Source organism: Globicephala melas, chromosome 18 (assembly GCF_963455315.2).
Source record: "Globicephala melas chromosome 18, mGloMel1.2, whole genome shotgun sequence".
Lineage (NCBI taxonomy): Eukaryota > Metazoa > Chordata > Mammalia > Artiodactyla > Delphinidae > Globicephala > Globicephala melas.
In genome coordinates this window covers 11,204,406-11,217,046 of record NC_083331.1, presented here as the reverse complement: position 1 = coordinate 11,217,046, position 12,641 = coordinate 11,204,406, and the positions used below count along the sequence as shown (strand labels likewise).

Sequence of the window (12,641 nt, the reverse complement as noted above, 5' to 3'; positions counted from 1 at the left end):
CTACAGAAAGGCAGAGTAAGGAATGATGTAGATGTATAATGTACATCAAAACAGCTATTTCCTTAGCAATGGATGAAATAAATGATGGTTTTCTAAAGTGATATCCTTATTTTGATATAAAAAATAGTACAAAATGCCAAAATTCAAACACACAAAAAATAGAAAAATTGAAATATAGCAAGAGTTGACCTAGCACTAATTTGTTAATCAAGGCGCAGGTTAGGAATTACAACACAATTAAATCTCTCATGGATTTGACTGCTTAACAAATATTTCAATATTTGCATTCAAACATCTGCTTTGGCAGGTGCCATTGAATCTGAAATTATCTGAGCTACAAGTAAATTATATGTATACAGCTAAGAAATACCTTTATTTCATGTCACTTGAAGTTGGAATTCAACCTGGAAGATAATGGTGTAACTTACTGTGTTCTAGCTTTAGTATTAGGATATAGGCTTCAAGGAGCAGCATTAACTAGAGAAACACCTTCACATTTCATTTGGTATAGTGGATATATTCCTGAATATGTGAGCCTAATAAATCACTGCTACACAGTATTTTTGTGTCATAGTTTAGGGGATGTTATGGTATTGTGTACACATGCAATTACTCTGCAAATCTTGTCATGCCTTTGGCCAAAATCCTCTCCAGTGAACAATGAATACTTCCGGTCAATTCTCCTAGGCCCAGTACAGGACTTCCAACAGTCCCTTATTGCCTGTGGATATTTGCTCTACCATTTTCTTGGACGTGCATCTAGCTGTGGTAAAACTTGCATTGTAAACCAGACTGTTAGCTTCTTTCTTTGCAGCTTTCACATTTCTTTTTGTTAGTGACTCAGAGCCAATTCTGTTTGCTAAAACATTAACAAATCGACACAAAGGTAGCCCAGAGAGGAGTAAAAAACACATGTCGAGGAACACTGCATGTCATGACAGCACTGTAGAGTGTCACTGGCTGAGAGGTACCGTCTGTCATCCTAGCTCTTACTGGACAATAGCCTCTAGAGAGCATGGTTTAAATACAGCTTAACAATATAAAGTAACAGATTGTTAAATATATCTTTCAATAAATACTTCAGAGACATACAGATCAATGCTACATGGAAGGTCAGGGGAATTAAATGGCTTATATGTGTAGTCCTCTTTCACTGGCCCACAGATGATTCTTATTTCTGGAATAAAAGCTTGAGGATTGATTACTGAATGCTCCAGAACCTTATCTTAATTTCATTTGGATTCTTGGTGATATAAAGCCCGCACAACAGTAATCTTCTGGGGACAGATATCTTTATACATTGTTTGCTTCTTGGGTAGTAACTTAATTTGAGAAACTTGGAGCTTGCATCATCTGAGAACAAAGAGGCAAATCCAGTGATTAATAACCAAGAAATCTCTCCTGAGGTCTTTATAGCCATATTTCTACTAGGCATCTTCAGCTGGATATTCCTAGTTCCACGTTTCCCTAACTGAACAAATTATCTTTTGCTTCTACACCTTCTCCTGTTTTGATCTACCCACTTAATTAAGCCACAGACACAGGATTCATTCTGTAAGGTGACGGACTCGACCCATCTCAAGCCATTATCATTCTGGTTTAGAAGGCCTTAATAGCTCCCTTATTCACATCACCCTCCATACTTTTGTCAGAGTATTATTATTAAACACTAATAAGTTGAGAATATTTTCCTGCTTAATATTGTGTGTTAACCCCTCCCAATCAACAACACTCAGTGCAAGGCTTCTACTCTAGGATACAAATCTAAACGCCTTAGCATGACTGATTAAGGCCTTTTACCTTCTCATTACCAGTTTTGTCTTAGTTTTTCTTACTCCCCCATGAGCAATACTGGACCATTTACAGCTTCCGAAATGTGTCATGTTTTCTCAGACCTCTTTACCTGTGCTAAAAGTATTCCCTCAATATGGTATGTCCCTCCCTTCCTCCTTTGTTCGGCTAATTCTTACTTAACCTTCAAAACTCACCTCCTTCGGGTGCCTTTCCTAACCAATCCATACTTTCATAGTCTACACAGAACTCAACCACACTGAGTGGGTGCTATCTGTTATGTGTATGTCTTCTCCACTGGGCTATAGCCTCATTCTACAGCCTCAGCGCCTGGTACTCAGCAGGTGTGCCATGAACACCTGCTGAACGGAAGTTCAAGTCTACCCACCCAGAGTTCCCCACTCTGATTTCTTAAGGCAGGTTTGTGCGCACTCTCCCACATGCTGTTTTTTCTGGCCATGCAGCGTGGCATGTGGGATCTTAGACCTCAACCAGGGATCGAACCTGTGTTCCCTGCGTTGGAAGTGCGGAGTCTTAACCACTGGACCGCCAGGGAAGTCCCATCCCTTATGCTTCGTAAATCCTGCTACTCTAGTAGTTATATGTATTATAATCGTTTGTGTGCTTGTTATCTCCCCACAGCCTGGAAGCTCCTTCCTGGATGACTAGAAACATCCTTCTGTCTTTGTAATCCCAGTTATTAGCACGCTGCCTGGGACACAGCAAGTCCTCATAAATACTGAATAAATGAATAACCTGAAACATATTAGTTACCTCTGGATATCTCTTAATCTGAAGATTCCAGGATATCTCAGAGATTCTTGGTGAATTGCTTTCAGGTTGAGCGCTTATTGAAGAATCTATGAATTCACATGAAAGGGAACTTGGTTCTTTACATGAAATAGTCAATAAAGCCCTTTATGCATGAGTCAGCTTAATAAAGCAAGTTCTTCCTTGTATCACAACTGTGTGCATTCTGCTTTGTCTTTTTAAAGAAAGGCTTTACATTACTCTTGTGTTATTAAAAATATAAAATAAAATCTTCCAATCTTAGTCAAAGGAATGTGAGCTCTCAAATGTATATCATATTTGAGAAATGTACATTCAATTTTATCCCCTCTAGTTTTAAAGCAGTAAAACAATTATGTCTTCAAAAGATAAGTAGTAAACTAATCCCTACCAACACACTGAACTTATCGTCCCTGTTGAAGTGCTATCAGTTTGCAGCTCAGTAAACTTCCTGATTTTTATGATACTGCACCAAACATTTACCTAAATAAAAGTGTATGAGATCCAAAGGTGCTTTTCAATCACAATATCCTTTATGAATTAGACTTTCATTTATCAAAATTACAGGCAAAAAGAGGTAAGGTCTCAAAGGGCTGTCTCATTACAAGGCTTATAAACACTGTCCTTAGAAAGAATTGGTTTAACACCCAGCAAATCAAAATCTGATTGGGAAGAGAATTTATTTGAGATCATCTATCTTCAGAAGACGTGTTAGACTGAGTGCACTTCTTGGCCTCTTTAGCCATTCATCAGGAAATTAACAAGCGAGTACCACAAACCACCAGAATGCCTTAGCTTTGAAAATGTGAATTATGTGTTAAGCTGGATAGGCTGGACATACACCCTTATTTTCTAAGAAAACATTAAAATGCCATAAAATTTGAAAGGTTTCAGAATAAAAAATTCCACCAAATTATAGATTAATGAAGCCAAATCCAAAAATTACACTTATTTTCCACATCATGTTACAAATAACAAATACAGGAAAACATCCTATACACATTAGATTCCTTAGTAAGTAAATATGCTTAAAGCTCTGTATGTGAAAATGCCATCTAATATAGAATACTGCATTACATGAACTTAAATGAAGCTCCTCTTTTGTAATATTTCTCTTAATAATAAGGATCCACGTGAAACAAAGTATATTTTAAAAGTGAAGTAACGAGAAAATGATGTTTCTGTTTTTAGTACTGTTATTATACTCTAGCATTATTACTACTATAATAATAATTATTAATTATCATTTAAAATTATATTGTTATTTTAAACAAGGGTAAGTCAAAATATAGAAGTGATAAATTGGAGACATTAACTTATCTTGATAATATTCAGAGAATATGTCTAACTGGAAAGTCTGGGCAATTAAGGCAAAGAAATTTCATTTGCCCATCATGTCTTTTTCTATTGATACACATAAACAGTTAATGTAAAGAAAAATACTATAAAGTAGTTTATTTCTGTTTAAGGAATTATTCTATAGACAACTCCAAAACATCTATACCAATAAGGAAAAAAGTAATTTATAATAATAGGGAAACAATAAATCATGTCTGTGTGGTTAACGCACGAAGAGAAAAGATATAAACCCATAACAAGCCAATTTTAGTGTAGCAGGGGCTTCTTACCAGTTTTATATTATAGTTATCATTTATTTTCCATTGAGTATGGAAATATGGCTTTAATTTTCATTTATTAAAATGATACATGAACATACATGTGTATCTACCTACCTATCTACTTATCTACCTATATTATGTATATCTACTCTGTAAGAACACATTTTCCATGTTATTTGATCTGTACAATTTAAGTACATGGTGTAAGACTCATGAGCTGGCCCCTGCTTATTTAATATCTCACTAATTTACCGATTTGACCTCTTCACACATTATATTCCCCAAGAGCTGAATGCTTCTGTTCCCAAAGATGCCACACTGTTTCAGACCTTTAAGTCTGACATGTGTAATTTCTTTTACATGGAATTCTCTTACCTGCTCTGTCGTTCAGAATGCAGTTTAGTTGATTTTTCTCTTCACTGTATAAATTTTGTATCTTATAAGTCAAAATATATTATTTTTTGATATTTTTCTTAAGTCTTTTATGTAGGTATTCTCGTATTAGATTTTAATTTCCAGTGTATCGAGTGTCAAAAAAAAGTGGCAATCAATAAATATTTGTTGAGTGAGCACATGAAAATACAAACATAATTTGCATATTAATCATTTTATATGTACAGTACTTAAGAAAAGTTACTTTTCTCTTTATGTCCTTTACAGTTTCCTCATAAATGAGTAAGGTGGACTGTGTGATTCTCAATTCTTACTTTATTTTTCCTGCAAACATCCATTAAAAAAGTATTTTACAAATATATCCAGACCAATCTCCTAACCTCAGTTTCCTACCCCGTTGAAAGAGAACCAAGTATTTTTTAACTGAACTCTCACAGGATTATTGCAATGTTGAAATAGACAATGAATGCTGAAATACTGTGAAATGTGTGAATATTATTTATATAATAAGCTCTCAAAATGTTTGTTAAAATGTTGATAAAATAAACTAACAAGAGTATTAAAAGTTTACTAAGTACATAATTTAAAAATGAACAAGAATACAACCAATGCTTTATTGCTTACAATAATGCTGCCTAAGATTTACATAAAGGGGGAAAAAAGCAGGCTGACGTGAGGATTTAAAAACTCAAATAAGATAACGGATGCGTCTAAGGTCTTATTAGCACAATACCTAGTCAATAATGAGTATTCAACAAATAATGGTTTCCTTTCCTTCAATTGGGATTAATCTTCTTCCCTCCATTATGCTGTTGTAACACTGTTTATATTCATTACAAGGCAATACGAGCCTTCAACACCTCCCCTAGATCAGATAATTCCTGAAGACAGCAAGGATAGTGTGTAGGCAGGTACCATGAAGTGTTTGTAAAGCTGAATGGAGTGTAAATAGCTTACATTAAAAACTGATTTTCCCTCAATAACCATATTATTCATTTAAAGATATTATTAAATAAAATTACATAAGCATCAATATATTTGACATGCATTTTTGATTTTGTATATAGGCATCTTAAGAATATAAGTGTTCTTAATATCTTGGATAAGGAAAAAACTGCTTTCTCAACAAAGTTGATATCTCAATTTGTTTTAGAGAATTATAAAGATGAGCCATTTAATACATACTTTTCTTCCATCACTGGAAGGAAATGGGAAGAATGGAAATTTAGTCTCATTTTAATTTTATCTAAATGTAATATCAGGAAATTCTAATGTTTCTAAACATCTTGAAATCAGTTTAAGATGGCAGTCTTTTTTGGAGGAGAAATTCTTTTCAATATACACCATTTCACAACATTTTTAGCTTGGGAAATGTGTTTTAACAAAAATCTCCCCTTACGTAAGAGAAAATGCTGCAATTCATTTTCAAACCTAAATACTTCTTTTAGGAGTATTAATGACACATAAATACTTTGGGAAATTTTAAATAGACATTACTTTTTCTCATTAAAGCTGAAATCAGAGCAACAAATATCTTTACAGAACAGCACTTTTAGTAACTCCAATGATATTATTTAATTTCCACTAAAAGGAAAAGATTTTAAGATAAATACTCCCAACTAATTACATTAAATATGGTGATATGATCTTGTGCAATAATACGTATGAATCAATCTATTACTGAGAATTTTACAATTTTGAACATTTTAAACAAGATGAAAGAATGGTTTTTGTTGTATTGAGAAACCTAACACTCAAAAATGTTTTATGTCAATCTTAATGTGAGATAAAAGCAGTAGTACATACATAGAACAAACTTCACTGTAACAATCATTTACTGAAAAGTATTTTTCTTTGTAAATAATTTAAATTCAAAATTAAATTTTGCCTTTGACTTTATAGCACAGACATAGTATTTCCTTTCTTAAGTAACGTAAATGATGATGACATAGAAGGAAAGACCTGCTGAAGGCCAAGGACTGAAAAAAAAAAATCATCTTCTGTATAGAACAGGATTAAAGAAAAAACAGTCTTTGCAATAGAAAAATCCTAATGGTAAGGACTGTTGGTGATACAGAATAAAAACACTATTTGAGGGCTTCCCTGGTGGCGCAGTGGTTGGGGGTTCGCCTGCCGATGCAGGGGGCACGGGTTCGTGCCCTGGTCCAGGAGGATCCCACGTGCCGCGGAGCAGCTAGGCCCGTGAGCCGTGGCCGCTGAGCCTGCGCCTCCGGAGCCTGTGCTCCGCAACGGGAGAGGCCACAACAGTGAAACGCCCGCGTACCGCAAAAGACAAAACAAAACAAAACAAAAAAACAACAAAACACTACTGGAAAGAATGACTGGAAAACTCAGCTCTTTTATATTTGATGTTGAGTCAGGAGCCTCACTTTATCAATACAAAATCTTTTTATGAAAGCAAGTATTTCTATAAATGAAATAGACTGTTTCTATTCAAATAAACAATTTCTATTTGTTGTTTCAAACACACTTTACGTAAAAATCTGAATAGTTATTGACTAAATTTAATTAATACAGATAAAAAATCTGGACAGTTTACACATCAAATTCTTCACTTCTTAGTTGTGAGTATTTTAGTCTGAATGCATTGGATTTAACCATGGTTCTCACTTCAATTCATTTCTGTTGACAGAGAATATATTTTGTAATTCAAAATAGATATTATCTATATCACCATAAAACTACCAAGATACCAGCTTCAAATTTATAATGAATTTGATTCAGAAATGGTAATGCTTACCTGAATCAATAACTGATATTACTAATTATGGTCCATGTTAATACATTGTTATATCACATAAAATTAGAGTACAGCATGAGTAACTTGTACAGACTTTCGACTGTTTTAAACTAGACATAAACATTACATCTGCAGGTAGGCTGTTCTCTGAAAAGCTTGAAGAACTTATTTCAATGGCAGAGTAAATATCCAGAATTAGCAATATGGACATTAATAAGATGGAATGTTCACAGATTATTATTCTAAGTGGTAAGTTCTTATTCACATTAGTTATGCTTGTAAATGATTTACTGGACTATAAGAAATAAAAGAAAATGGCTACCTAACATCAACAGTTATTGCTCTGTGGAGAAGGACATCAAGGACACTTGCAAGTAAAAGAATTGGATCAATATTAACGTGATTTTCATTTCATGCTTCCCCAACTCCAGTAAGCTGACAATATACTCTGATTATGTGAACTGCCTCAGAGTAACACAGAAGAGGTTATTAGAGCAAGAGGTGGAAAGGGAATGCACTTTTTATATTGACAGGCCTGCTAATAGAGTATACTGATTTTCAAAGACATGCAATGCATTTTTACAATTTGGTTCTGACAGCAAAAACGGAATTTCATTTATTCCTAATTCAAAATATTCATATATAAGTAATATTTCTTAGAGCAGACCAACAAAGGGGATATTCATAAATAGCATTTTTAAACAGTAAAAATGCAATTAAAAAGGGTACAAGAAAATATTATTGAATTTAAGTACAGCATTATGTAACTATGAAATGCTAACTTAATAATCTTAATGGAGTAAATGTAGAAAACTGCATTCTATGCTTTTTAAGGGAAATTTGATAAGCCATATTTTAAAAATATACATGATGATAAACATAGAATCTCTGTGGTAGGAGAATATTATGTGGTAGGATTTTGATTAGCCATTAAGTTAGGGTGATTTTAAAATATTTTAAATAGGATTTCATTACATTGAAAATCACATGGCACACTTTACCTGTGGAAAAAAGTGCTAAAACATATAGAAAACTTGGGCTAGTTTGGAACCCTCTAAATATCATGAAGAGCAGAGATAATGCATTATTCATCTTCGTGACTGTCTGAGTACATAGCATAGTGTTTGGTCCTTATATTAAAGTATGCTTAGAAAAAGACCAGCAGGAATAAATACATTAAAATGGTAAAGGCAGCTATCTTAACGGCTGTCTATGAGTGACTTTTTCCCCCTTCTTTAAAATTGTTTTGCGTTTTCTGGATTTTCCACAATGACTATGTTTCTTTTCAGGAAGGAAGGAAGGGAGGGAAGGTGGAAGGAAGGAAGGAAGGAGGGAAGGAAGGGAGGGAGGGAGGGAGGGAGGGAGGGGAAAATGAACAAAGGAAAAAAACCTTTCATCCTGAGTCAAGAGGGGTAGATAGCCAATGAGTAGCAGAATGGAAGGAAGAAAGTTTTGGCATTCTTGGAATGAAAGAAAAGATGAACTGGACAGCTTGAATGAGGGCTTAAAGGGTGGGGAGACTTCCCCTGGCAGTGGATGGCATTAACCTGGGGAATGATGCTTGGTGTTTCTTTTCTAAGCCTGACACAAAATGCAGTGTGGAAAATTTACTTTAAAACTCTGAGAAATGGCGGGTAGGAGATGTTTTGGATAGATAAGCAACTGGTTCAGAGACATGGAAGGAAGACGTAATTAACAGGAATTTCTCTTTAACTATTAAAAACTGGGATAGCTAAGAGATGGTGCTGGTATAGGTTATCGAAAGCACTTTTAAAAACACTAAAGACTTTCCGGACGCACAGGCCCAGCGGCCACGGCTCACGGGCCCAGCCGCTCCGCGGCATGTGGGATCCTCCCGGACCGGGCACGAACCCGCATCCCCTGCATCGGCAGGCGGACTCTCAACCACTGCGCCACCAGGGAAGCCCTAAAGACATTTTAAATTATGTTTTTATACATGACATTGAATGCACAGTCTGTGAACGACTCTAAGTTCACCTGTACTGATAAATCTCTGTGGATGACAGGCTGTACGACTGGGCCAAAATTTAGCAGGTAAACTTTTAGAGAGGGGAGGTTCAATAATGCTCATACACTTGGGAAAATTCCAAATTTATCTACAGCAACACACTGTATAGGAAAATCACGGTATTTAGATTGAGATTTTGCTCTATCTACCATTTATTAGTTAGCATGCCACTTAATTTCTATAGTGTGTCATTTTCCCAAATAAAAATCCTTTAATAGCTCTGTCTATTGAAAGATCCCTTCACAGTATAGTTCCAAGCAGCCTTTTCAGCTCATCTTTGTACGATCTCCCCACACTATCTTGTGTTCCATCAAGCAGCACCACTTTCATTCCCTGGACACATCATGTTGTGCGGTCCCTTCCTCCATGTTACCACCACCTCACTTACTGTCTTGGGTAGATATCCATTTATCCTTTCAAGTTTAGCTAAAATTTATTTCTTCAGTTAGCCAGCCCTCTTCACTGAGTTTGCATACCATTTTTAATACAACTTGATGAAAATATCTATCATACTGTATTTTAATTATTTATAAATGTAATTTTATGTACACTTTATAAAAATTAGTCTAAAAATATAAGCAAGATTATGAGCAGCTCCATGCCACTTAGCAATAGATCTCTTACTATAATTTTGTCAGCTCCTTATCTTTAGTGGCTTTTGATGCTCTAACTGGAAATAAAGTACAGACATAAAAAACATATTTCAGAATTTGAAAATGCTGTACTTATAGACCTATTCTGTAGACTATCATACTTCAATGCTGTTATTGAAAAGGATGAATGAATGTGGTTAAAATACTGTGTATGTTGAAATGAATGAATTATCAATTAAATAAAAGACAGCAACTAAGTACAAAAAATTGTATTAATGTGGATGCTTTAAATGGAATAGGTGAAAGATATGATTCCTGTCCTCAAGTGGTTTTTCTTTTATCTCAGAATATAAAATACTTAAAATCAAAATACTTTCTGATAACTTTACAAGGTGACCTATTACCAAGTGCAAAATATTGAGGTCATTCAAAGAAGTAAGTTAGGGTCTTTTATGCCTCCATGTCTTGGAAATTTCTGTTATTAACTCTGCTCTTCCCTGCTTACCTGGTAAATTCCTAATCTTCTTTCAAGTCAGTTCATAAGTAATTATTTCTGTGAAGCTGACTCCAACCCAATAGGTCCAGCGTTAGTCACCTTCCCTGCGTTCCTTTATGAAGTACCACCTCCCTCTACGAGAACTGCTTATTTCTTTCCACTAGACCAGGATTTTTCAACCTAGGCACTGCTGATGTTTTGGGCTGGATTTTGGTTGTCATTCTGGGGAGCTGCCCAGTGAATAGTCAGGTATTTTAGCAGAATTCTTGGTGTCTACCCTTTAGATGCCAGTAGCACACGCTGACTTCCACCCCTGCTGAGACACACTGCACTAAACTATGTGCTGTGAGAAGGCAGAAATTGTGCCTCAGCCTCTGTATTCAACATTTAGTGCATGCACGGCATGGACAAGATATTCAATAAATGCTTTTAAATTAATGAAGCCACTTGATTCCTCTGAATCAGTTTAAAGCCTTCCATCTGAAGCTTCACATAAAAACAGGGGAGTTGTTAAAACCTTTGTTGATATGAAAATGCTGTTACACAAAAACTTTAAAATGTGTTTTATAAGCATATTTTATAAGTCAGCATTTATATAATCCATTTAAATTATTTTAAGAGACTATAAAACCATAGGGTGAAGATAAGACTGTATTAAAATATGACACTGGCATCAAAAAAGAGCTGAAAGATGACTCCATGTATGCCTTTCTCTCGCTTGTAAAAAATTTACATCATTAACTTTTCAATAAATTATTTTAACAATAATCATATCATCTATTTCATTCCAGATATGAAGATTTAATTAATAATACACCAACTAAAACGGACATATCAATGAACAATAAGAAGACATTTGCTAGAGACTACATGGTACAAACAATAAACCACTCGGTAAAACAATCAAATCATCGTTTCCAACTATTATAAATGTAAACTCTTCAAAAACCTGAAGTCAGAATAAAATGAAGTCAGATAATTTGAAGCTCCTGTCTCAACAACTGTATATAGCTGCACTAGTACTTTTTTATTCTCGGTGTTTTCTTATTTCTTGATGGCTGCCAGTAGCACCTTACAGTAGCCATGCATACACCATCAAAACTAATTTAATTCCAGATTCACTACAGAGCTGCTTTTTATTCATCAAGGTCATATCTCGATGGCTTCACAAGCTTAGATAAATTGGGTGTTAAGCAGATACATCTCTGAGGAACCTAAGGATGTTCTCATTTGCAGTTCTCAGCATATCTTATTATTTATTGCCAAAGAAATGAATGATTAATTTTGTCATCTTTGCTCCATTTTTTTTGTTCCTCTGGCTAAAACAGCCTGCCCTCCTCTGCGAAGCCTGATCAGACCTATTTAGGATGATGGCTTTGATCGCAGACATGGAGCTTGAGATCTTAGGCTCTGATGAAACATTGCTCCACTATAATTTCATGGAAAGGGAACAGAGTCCTACATGGTAATAGACAATCAACAAAGACAACCAAACATTAAGATTTTAACTATTCTTTGACACCATAATCTTTCAGCATCAGAAATGGACCAAAATTTGTCTGGTTTAGGTTTTATTTAAACATACAAACAATATACAAAATCCTCCTTTTTCAATCATTTCCTTATTAGCTAATTTGCCCTGAAGAAGAAAGCCCTGCAGATCAGAAAATGAATTTATAGTTTAAAATATTTTCCTTATATTCTTCCACTGCTATGGTCTGTAAAATTCCCGGTAATCAATTAAATTTGCACTTGTATGAGATTTTACTATCAGAAAACACCCAAAAAACACATTCAATACATATGAAATTAGAGCATTAAACACCAGCAAAAAAAATTACATGCCTCTAGGTTTTTATTAATCACATTCCAACACTAGAGGCTGAAAAGTATATCAAATCACACCAAATCTTTTGCACATGACAACCTCATAAATTATTCAACTCATTAGTATTACTAAGAAGCATGAAAAACTCCATCAGTGTTAAGGATGTTTTCCAACTGAAAAAGGTCAACCAAAAGTTTTAATAATGAAATGGAAGAGAAAGCTTTGCAAAGCAAATATGAAGTACAATAACTGTCCTTTTTGTCTCCTTGGAAATATATCTAATTCTGATTATTTGCTCATTTAAAAGAAAGTATTGTTAATATATTTGTTTTGTGGCTCCAA

The 12,641-nt window shown here is 34.7% G+C and overlaps 1 protein-coding gene across 4 annotated transcripts in view; it reads right to left on the bottom strand.

Moving 5' to 3' along the window:
- NBEA (neurobeachin) overlaps positions 1 to 12,641 on the bottom strand; it is a 627,505-nt gene that overhangs the window by 221,549 nt on the left and 393,315 nt on the right. The gene's annotated exons all lie outside the window — the stretch shown is intronic.